This window comes from Malania oleifera, chromosome 6 (assembly GCF_029873635.1).
Source record: "Malania oleifera isolate guangnan ecotype guangnan chromosome 6, ASM2987363v1, whole genome shotgun sequence".
Taxonomy (NCBI): Eukaryota; Viridiplantae; Streptophyta; class Magnoliopsida; order Santalales; family Ximeniaceae; genus Malania; species Malania oleifera.
This window is the reverse complement of record NC_080422.1, coordinates 9,926,570-9,936,611: the sequence shown is the minus strand read 5'-3', so window position 1 is coordinate 9,936,611 and position 10,042 is coordinate 9,926,570. Positions and strand designations below refer to the sequence as shown.

General features: G+C 37.3%; 1 long non-coding RNA gene across 1 annotated transcript; it reads right to left on the bottom strand.

The window, feature by feature from the left end:
* Nucleotides 1–838: 838 nt before the first annotated feature.
* LOC131157419 (uncharacterized) lies at nt 839–1,564 on the bottom strand. Its single transcript, XR_009137265.1, has 2 exons — nt 1,193–1,564; nt 839–1,110 (listed from the first exon to the last, which is right to left on the bottom strand). It is a non-coding gene; the product is annotated as an uncharacterized LOC131157419 (long non-coding RNA).
* Between the last annotated feature and the right edge of the window lie 8,478 nt (nt 1,565–10,042).

The window sequence follows — 10,042 nt, the reverse complement described above, 5'->3', positions numbered from 1 at the left end:
CCACAATCTTATGTCCTATAAAGGGCCTGCATTCAAAGTATGAGAAAACAAAACCAGCACAACTGGGTTCTGGTATAGGGAAATTGCAGCGAACCTTGACAAACACTAAGAAAAGGAGAGAGTAGATTTGTTTCCGTGGGGCATTAAATGAGACTCAACCATTTCAAGATACAGGGCAGTTGGGGTTTAGTGGACATCACATTCAATCCGAAGGAGGCAATCAAAGTTTGAAGAATAAAAATGATATAGCACAAGAAGTCATAGATATAAAGGAAGAGAGGAAATCTCTAGGAAATTTGACAAAAAAATCTACTACTGTAACAAATATGGATTTGGGAAGAACCTTAAATGATCATGGTGTAGAACACCAACACTTTAGCTGCATGAAAAGGGTAGTAGAGGAGTTTCAAACCTTAGACCGAAATCAGCAGTGTATTGTGGAGACTCCTTTGAAAGCTCTGGTTCATGGATATTCCTTGATGAAAGAGCAAACGGTTGTGCATAACAACTTTTTGTACAAATGTGTCCGATCTAATTGGAGATTGCAGTATTGAAGCAACAGTGGAACAAAAAGACATGAAGTTTCTGCCGCTGCAAGATGTGGAGGAGATAATTTTGGTTTCATCTATGTATATGTGAATTTTTTTGTATTTGCGCCAGTTTGATCATTTAATCTGTGTGCTTGCCAATTTCAGCACGGCACGCATGGCGGCATAATGTGCTGATTTTTATGAATTACTTAAGATTTTTATAAAATTATGCCCAAGGATTTTTTTTTTTTTTGGTCCACCTCTCACAAGTATATTTTCAAACACCTAACATGCATCAAGGTTTAACGTTTTGTGCATAAAAGATCTTACTAAATATTATCATCTAGGAATTTAATAGGATTATACAAAAACAAAGACACATATATAACAATTTAAAGGCATCATCATATATAACAGATTAAATGGGTGAAAAATTGTAGGACATAAGCTAATTAATTTAGGGGTTATTAAAAAAACATTTGAACATTCAAATTGGGACCTGAAATCGTGTTCGACTAAACTAGAAATCGTGTTTGGTCTGCAAAAATCTCCTCAACACAAATATTCCTCCAAGTAGTTTCTGTCATCAAACAACAGAGGTGAGAGTTATGAATTGATTAGAGGGTTTTATCTGAGTACATAGAAATAGCGGGCAGACCGACCTTTGGGATTTCATAGGCGCAACTCTTGTGGGAAGAAAAAACGCCGCATAATAACAAACAAATTGAAGATGGAGAAACTAGCTGCACCATAAGAAGAAGCTCAGCCGGAATAAGAAACGATGAACGGTCGAAAGAATCAATCGCCTGACGCCACCACTGTAAATGGCACTGAATGCATTATTGCATTCATCCGGGAAGTTTGTTTAGGTAGACGAATAGGCTGAAAGGTATTTTTTGATAATCTATGTAGCACACTGAGGGGGTTAAAAGAATTTTCCCTCTGTGCTTTTAGGTGTACTTTAATTACGAAATAATATCTTGATTCTTGAGTCATCCACTTGCATGCATAATAGAATTCCGATGCTAATTCATAATCAAAGCTCGTTGGACCCATTTTGAGGCTAATTTTGTATTTTAAATTTAATATGAGCCTATCTTGGATGCTTTTGAATTGACAGCCTTGGCCTTATTTTAAGAAATTAAAAAGGCCAATTTTGGGTCTTTTTTCTTTTCAAACTCAGCCCAGTTTGGACTAGGTGCAGCAATTGAGTCCAACCCCAACAGCCTCTCGCGGTTGTTTCCCAGGGCAGACAAGGCATGCAAGCCTTTCTCTCTTCCTATGCAACAATTCGGAGCCAGCCACCTTGACCCTTTCCCCACGAGCAGAGTTCAATATCAGCTAGCTTATAAACAGGGCAGGAGATTAGCATAGAAGAGGGGGCTGAAAATTGAAAATAAGGGAGAAATTGAAACAGAATAAAGGGAGGGATGGAGATTTAGGGGGCTAAAAATTGAAAATAAAGGAGATTTGAAGGCTAAAAAATTGAAAAGGGGGAGAAGCTGGAAGAATTAAGAGAGAAAAGACTGAGGATTGATAGAAGGAGGGGCTAGAAAATTTGACACACAAAGGGCTAAAAAAAGAAGAAATTAAGAGAATATGAAAAAAAACTATTGAAAGGAAAAGGAGGTCAGCAGGTTGAAACATTCAGGTTGAGGCTAAGAGAATAGGAGCGAAGCATAATTCTTAGAGAAGAGACCAGAGGAAGGTAACCCAATCCATACTTCTATTTTATTTTAACCATGGATGTTTTTTTGGATGTTGATTAGTGCCCCAGAAGTCCCCAAACAAAATCCTCAAGGTCCCAAATTCAGAACCCAAAAGCCCTCCAAACATTTCCTAAATGAGCTCCAAAATCCCCTTTCATTCCCACATAGAATCAAAAGATCAGTGTCTACAAAAAATCCCCCAACAAAACCCTCATGTACCAAAAATTAGAAGTCTAAGCAGAGCCCCTAAAAAACCATAAAACAGGTTTCCCCAGTAAAACCCCAAAAATTGGACCAAAAACCTAGAAAAAACCCTTACAAAATCCCCAAACAAACCCAAGTTTTGACTTGGATCCAAAATTCATACCCGAAAACCCTAGCTCAAACTACCTTGACCTTGGTCAAAAGACCTGGATCTAGTCACCTAGACTCGACCCAAGAGTCATGTCAAGTTGACTTAGATCCAAATTAACCCTAATCGGGTCCAATAACCAGAGTTTGACCTAGTAACTTGACCTAGGTCAACTTTGACATGGGTCAAGTAACACGCCTAGACCTAGCCTAATAGCTCACTCAGCCCTAAACTCAAGTGACCCATTTACCCAACAACCTAGTTGGGCTTGATTTAGACTCAACCCAAACCCTTTTCAAACTAATACAACCCAGCCTAACTTAGACCTAAGGCCCAATTGGGTTTGTCTTAACCCAATATCCACGCCCCAATTGGGTCAAGCTTAGACTTGAAGCCAAAATCCCAGTACCCTAGACCCAACCTAAACCTAACTTACCTTTACCACAGCTAAAGCCCATTAAACCCAAACCTAATCACTTAACCTAAGTCCAACCCTAGTCAACTTAACCTGACCCCCCATCGGCCTATTTGGACTGTGGGAAACCGCGAGAAAATTCCTAGGAAAATCCAAAGAAAGCCTTGGAAAATCAAAACAACAAGAACAAAGGGGGAAAAAATTAAAATATCGGGGGGCATGTTTTACTTGGGAGAGGCTTGAATGGAGTGAACAAAGATAGAAGAGAGAAGTCAAAAGAGGGAAGAGAGAGGTAGAGAAACTGAAAGAGAACGAGAGAGAGATCTACCTTTGGGAGGGGTGGCCCCGCTGGGAAAGGCTGAGGTGGTGGCCGAAGCTAGTGGCTAGTAAGAGGAGGTTTGAGAGAGAGTGAGTTGAGCAAGGGAGAAAGGTGGAGAGGTTTGGAGAAGGGAAAGGAAGAAAAGAAAAAAAAAGAAAAAAAAAAAGGGAAATAATATATATATATATATATATATATATATATATATATATATAAGGGCAAAAAAAATTAAAGTGGGCCATGTGTCACCATTCATATGGTGACACGTGGCACCACTATGTTCGCACAAATTAGGTGATGTAACCTGGGTGACGAGGCGTAATCTTAGCTATCCCTTTTGTGTTTTCTATGAACGATTGGATCGAAGCCATGTCAGCGATTCACCCCCTTTCACTTGAGCCAATGTCGTGATGCCACATGGCAAGTGATGTCATGATGATGTCACCCCACCACATGCCACTACATTGGATTAAAAAAATAAAGCAGCGTTTTGTTGCCATGTGTCATCACGAGTGCCTGTCACGTGCAACACTGTATGCTTCCCACCTATTCTTCTCCCTTGAACTGGGTCAACCCGGTTTGACTTGGGTCAACTTAGGTGAACTTGTTGAGTTGGTTTAAATACATAGAACTAGTTTGACTTCATGAACTACTCAAAATTTTTATTATTAATATTAATTTATTTTCAATTCATTTTTAAGTCAAAACAATTTTGGAAAAATAGTAAAAAAATCAGAAAAACTAGAGAAAAATTAGAAAAAAATAAAGAAAATTCCTTGAGCCATTTTTGACTTAGACGACCAAAAAAATATAAAGAATTGAAAATCTTAAAAAAAATAAAAAAGTTTTTAAAATTCTTGAAAAATTACACAAAAATTCTAGGAAAAATTGAAACCATTTTCACTTAATTTTGATAATTTTCCAATAGTTTCTATTATTTGTTTTCTTGTTGTGTGCTTTATTTGCCGCTTGAATGCATGTTTTCACTTCCTTTTATGTGTGTTCATGTGCCTGTGTCTTTTGTGCGTGAGTGCCCCACCCCCCTAAGAATACTAAAAGATTGGGGTTCTTTGATCCTAAATTATCTCTTTGAAGGGTGGAGATTCTAACCAATCACTTTTTCTTTAGTTGTTCTTTTAGAGTATTTGAATTATAGTGCACACCTTGCAAGAAATGTGGTATTAATTTCATGTTGTGAATATGTTTAATTATTTCATTTTCTTGCTTATGTTTGTTTGCTATAGAATGAGAACCTTAATGAATTATCCTTTAAATCTCAAAGGCAATGCCTTTGCATGTGCCTTTGAGGTTTGAAGGCAGGAGGTCTTTGTCTCATGTAAGTCCTCCTAACAGCTAAAGATTAGGTAATAAGCACTGCATAAACAAAGGAAAATTTTGAGTAAATAATCCTTGAAAGTTCGAACCCAAACTTGTGATGCCAACCATTGGTTGTTGGCTTCCTTGGACTTGGGTGACCAATTAACTTGAAGACACCCCAATTTTAACTAGGCCTCCCCAAGAAAACCTAGCATAATAAAGGTTGACATTGAGTCTTAGACCCCTTTTTCAAAATTAAGCCCCCAAGTCCCCCTTTCCAAAAATTGAGTCTTTTTGAGTAGTTCACGTCCCTTTAATTTCAGTTTTAAAACCCAACTTGTATAATTTTAGCATACTTTTCCTTAGTCGCAAAATTAATCTATTTTCATAAGGTTTCATGAAATAAATCCTCGTAATTTTAAAAATGAGTCGTTTTGACTTCGGTCAGTCAAGCTTCTCAAAAATCTTTTCAAAGCACGGTCTTGCGAAATAGGGTCAGCCAAATTTTCAAAACCAAGTTGTTAGTTTGTGTTTTTGATTAAGTTGCAAAATTAAGCTCATCAGTTGAAGTCCCGTGATCTCAAACTAGGCTAGGTATTGTGTCTTAAGTCATAAAATCCCATAAATCTGAGTCCTTAATTTTAATCTTGAAATTGATTTCTTCGAATCGAATTCTGAAGCTTTCAAAATTTAGTCTTTGGTTTCGATTAGGGTGCAAATTAAGTTTCTCCCTTGAAATTATTTTCTTAGGTCCTTCACGATTTGAAATTGAGCTTTTATATCCTAAATTTTAAAATTGGGTCTTTAATTTTGAAACTGGTTATTTTATTGGGGTCTCAAAGTCATTCAATATTATTAGGAGTTTCTTGTGATAAAGGGGCAACTCTAAGATTGGGGTCAAAATTAAAAATAAGTTCACACTTCATTACGTAAAGGCGGGGGGGTACTTACACAGGCAGGCAGAAAAGATACAATAAAAGTTGTTGGCCCAGATAAGTGTCTAGAGGGGGGGTGAATAGACGTTTTTTGCAGATATGCAAATTTTCTACAAACACAAATGTCTTGCCAAGAACAAGAGTATTATATCACAATATAAAAATAAAACAAATGGCAATGGATGAGCAACACAAAAGAGAAGAGAGAAGAGAGAAGAGAGAAGAGAAGCTTAACGCAACAAAGTTAACGTGGTTCGGCACCCCACCTACGTCCACGCCTTGAGACCAACTCTAGGATTCCCAAAATCCACTATACGATCCTCCTTCCGGCGGAGAAGCCTATACAAATAGTTGCTCACAAAGAGCTTTTACAATGGTACTCACCTAGAGACACCTTACAATGGCTCACAAAGAGCCTTACACTCCTAAATTTTTTGGTACTCTCGGTATATTCTCGTCGACGATTACCCTGTGTACGTCGACGAGGCCCCTTTTACTATTTAAAAAATTATTTTAACCAGGTTTGTGTTGAAGTAAAAAGGTCTTTATCTTTATTTGAGAAGATGTATTAGGTTTAATAAAATATGTTAGAGGGTTTTTAGACATCTTTATGCAGTTTTACTTGACTTGTTATATGTGTGTGGGACTGTGCCTGTGTTCTAGTGATATTTATGTGATTTGCCCATTTCTTGCTTGTTCTTTTGAGTCACACTTTACACAAAGGATTACAGAAACAATCTCTATAACTTTCACACTCAACTTAGAACATGTGCTTGCTATGTAGGATCCAGGAGTGCTTTGGTTTGAGTGGCCAAGTTCTGGTCATGCCATATGTTACTTTTGGCTGGTTTGAAACTTGCTTGCTTTGGAGCCGTTCTGTGCAACTGAGCTGGACTAGAGAAAAAAGCTAGTAACATTAAAAAACTGCTAATGGGTTGTTGTCATCAAAACACAATTGGAATGAAAGACCCTTAACCACTTGGTCTAACATTCTCCCCCTTTTTGATGATGACAATTCATTAGTGTTCTTTTTGAAAATATGCCCCCCTTACTATATGTAAATGTTTAGAATTTAAATAGTTCCTCCCCCTTAATGTATGCAGTATTTAAAGAGAGATTCAATTAAATTTTCGGCAGCATGCCGTCTATAAATAAAGCATTTTCCATGTTTTTTAAACCTGCATGAAACCTATTCTTAACAGTTCAGTATATCAACATTTCAGTATTCAAACATATCAGTACTTTGCATTCATTGTCAGTTCATTCATGTTCCTCAATCATGTTCATTAATCAAAATAAACGCAAAGTAATCAGTACATTCACCGCAAGTACATGTAGAGTTATCACTAGGACTACTACTATCTTATCGATAAACTACTACATCCAAAACTATAACATTTGAAGGCCTATATCTGACAGTACTACTATATCCAATTGTTGGCCTAACTAGGTTTTTCAATCTTGTTTTGATGATAACAAATGTAGATGGTTTAACATGTATTGTTGAGTTATTTTGTTTCATGAATATATATCTCAACACAAGAGAAAGAAGCTATAAATCAAAGCTACATCAAGAGAAAGCTTCTCAAATAAATCAAGTATCAAAAGACTAAAGCTTGAAGATAAAGAGAAACTCAATGAAAAACTCAGTATCTTAAAGTATCTCAAAGCGTGAAGACCAAAAGCATGAAGACTTGAAGTGTTCAAGAATGGCAAAAAGTTTAGAAGTTTTTATATAAGTGCTTTAATATTTAAATATCCTTTGGAATATTGTTGAAGCTCCTTAGGGGACAAATATGGACTTAAAAGACCTATTTTAAAATCCTGGGAATATTTATGAAAAATTAAAATCATAAGAGCAAAAACAAGAACTAAAAATGCAAAAAAAAAAACCAGAAAATTGTCTGTCCAGTCAACTGACTTAACAAAGGCAAAATTACCTAGCCAACTGACAGTTAACCGACTGACTCAAAATGAACTGTGTCTCGCCAGCCAACTAACAATTTCTTGAACTAAATTCTAGGAGACAGAATGGTGTCAGCCGCCTGTCCAGCCGACTTACCCTGTGATTTTTTAACGACCCAGTCACCTGTCCAGCCGACTGACTCCACAGGTTTTGTTTTTTAAAACTCCAACGTGTAAATTTCAAAAATTGGTTTTTCAAAATATGAACGTTGTAAAAACTTTGGAAACACTCAAAGTGACGTGGGGAACAAGGAAACTAATCCTAGAATGCCTATAAATACCTCTTTGAACCCAAGAATTATATAACAACAAAATATATAACACACTTGTATAAAATCTCTCAATCTCTTTCAAAGTCTTGAATTGTTCAAACTCTTGCTGGTAAGAGAACATCTGAATTGCTGCTGAAATATCTACCAAAGGTTCTCATACTGAATTTTTTTAAAGCACAAAGGAAACCTTGGTGAATTCTACTCTTGAGCTTCAATTCTATTTCTTAGTGGTATTTAAATTATTGAAGTACCTAGAGCTGAAATTGTACTAATCTACTATTTTGAGAGTGCTTTGTATGCAGTATTTTCTTCATATTTTTGTGTAGTTCTTGGACAATTCGAGGTGTTTGGATCGTTGGCTAAGCAAGGGGGTATTGTTTAGAGAGGTGGGCTCTAGCCTAGTTAAGGAGTGACCAAGTGAGGGTATATCACTTGGAGAGGTAGGCTCTAGCCTATTTGAAGGAGTGACCAAGTGAGGGTATATCACTTGGAGAGGTAGGCTCTAGCCTATTTGAAGGAGTGACTGAGTGAGGGTATATCACTTGGAGAGGCGGGCTCTAGTCTATTTGAAGGAGTGACTGAATGAGGGGATATCGCTTGGAGAAGACGGGCTCTAGACTTAACAAAGGAGTATGTAAAGGTTTGTTCCACCCATTAACGGAATAAGTTTAGTGAATCCTTTGGTGGTTTTTCCAAAGGTGAGGACATTGGCTGTGTTGAAGCCGAACCTTGTAAAAATCTCCGTCTCACTCTCTCTTTCCCTTACTCTTTACTTTCATTACATATACAATTGTGTGGATGGTTTAATTGATAAACATACAAACTACGTAATTTGGAAGTTAAATAAACTTAAGGTTCAATTTTGATTTGGGATTGAGGAAATCGAAAGGGAGTACGTTGGTTAAACCTTATTCTACGAAAACCATACGGGAGTACGTTACTTGGTTAAACACCCAAAGATAAATATATCAAGAGTTTATTTGAATTCTAAATATTTGGAAAGAGTGATTGGATTTTATATTGAACATCATATTGAAGAAGCAAATTCATTAATACAGGGTTTGATTCAAATTCACTACAGGGCTGCAAACCAAACAAAAACTGAAAGTTAAATTGTTTAAAGTTTGATATTGATTGAAGTGTGTTTATATTCCAAGAGTACTGAATCTTGAATGCTTTCATCCATCTAAATAGTGATGTAGTTATCTTAATCTTGACTTGGTTGTTTTGCCTTCTAATTGTGTTTAATTCGTTTGGATAGTGTGGTTGAAGATTGGATGTTTAATTAGTTGTGTTGTTGATTGTATAAAAGAAACCAAGTTATTATATGTTTGAAAAATTAAACAAACAAGTCAAAGAATTGATTAAACAATAAAAGAAGTTAAGTATTCTTAAAAGGAATTAAAAGAAAGTTTTTAAAAGCCAATTCACCCCCCTCTTGGGAAGCTATTCCTAATTTCACCAAAAACATCCAAACCGATTACATCTGAAGGCCTATATCTATATTTGGTATCACTTCTCCCCCTTTGCCATTATCAAAAATTGGGGAAAAAGATCGACGGCGGATTACTCCCGCAATCGACCAAATCTGTTGAAGAGAGCGACTAAGGAAGCGTCAAGAGAATCAAAGTGAGCACGATTATTATTTTCCTGAAGAGCAAGTGCCGCATCAATAGAGTCAAATCGAACACGGTTACGCATATCAGACTGCGTCATAGCATGTTGGATGCCATCTAGGTGCTCCAAGATAGGGTTAGTGGAGGGATCCTCAGCTTCTTTATCCTCCTTCATGGCGGCCTCGACTTCATCAACAGGGGCCTGACCTTGCTCGTGGGTTTTGACCCATGTGGTGGTGTCATCTTCCTTCTCGAAATGCATGCGACATAGGGTGACCTTGGTGTACTTATCCTCTGGCGTAGGTCGAATGTAGGGCATCTTGGCGCGAATAAGCTCGAAATGATCAAAGAAGGTCGTGAGGAGACGACCATAGGGAAGGCAACCTCGCTGCCGTTTCAGGCTCTATTCCATGTTTTGAACTATCATGGAGGGTAAGTAGATACCGCATCCAACCCATAGACAATACATACTGAAGATGTCACTCAGAGTCACCCAATCGCGTCCACCGGTTCGAGGGCAAAGATTATAAGTAATCATATGGTGGAAAACCCGAAATTCAACCATGAGGTCCTTGGATTTAGGGCGGGCGATGGAAGGGATACGAGGGTTAC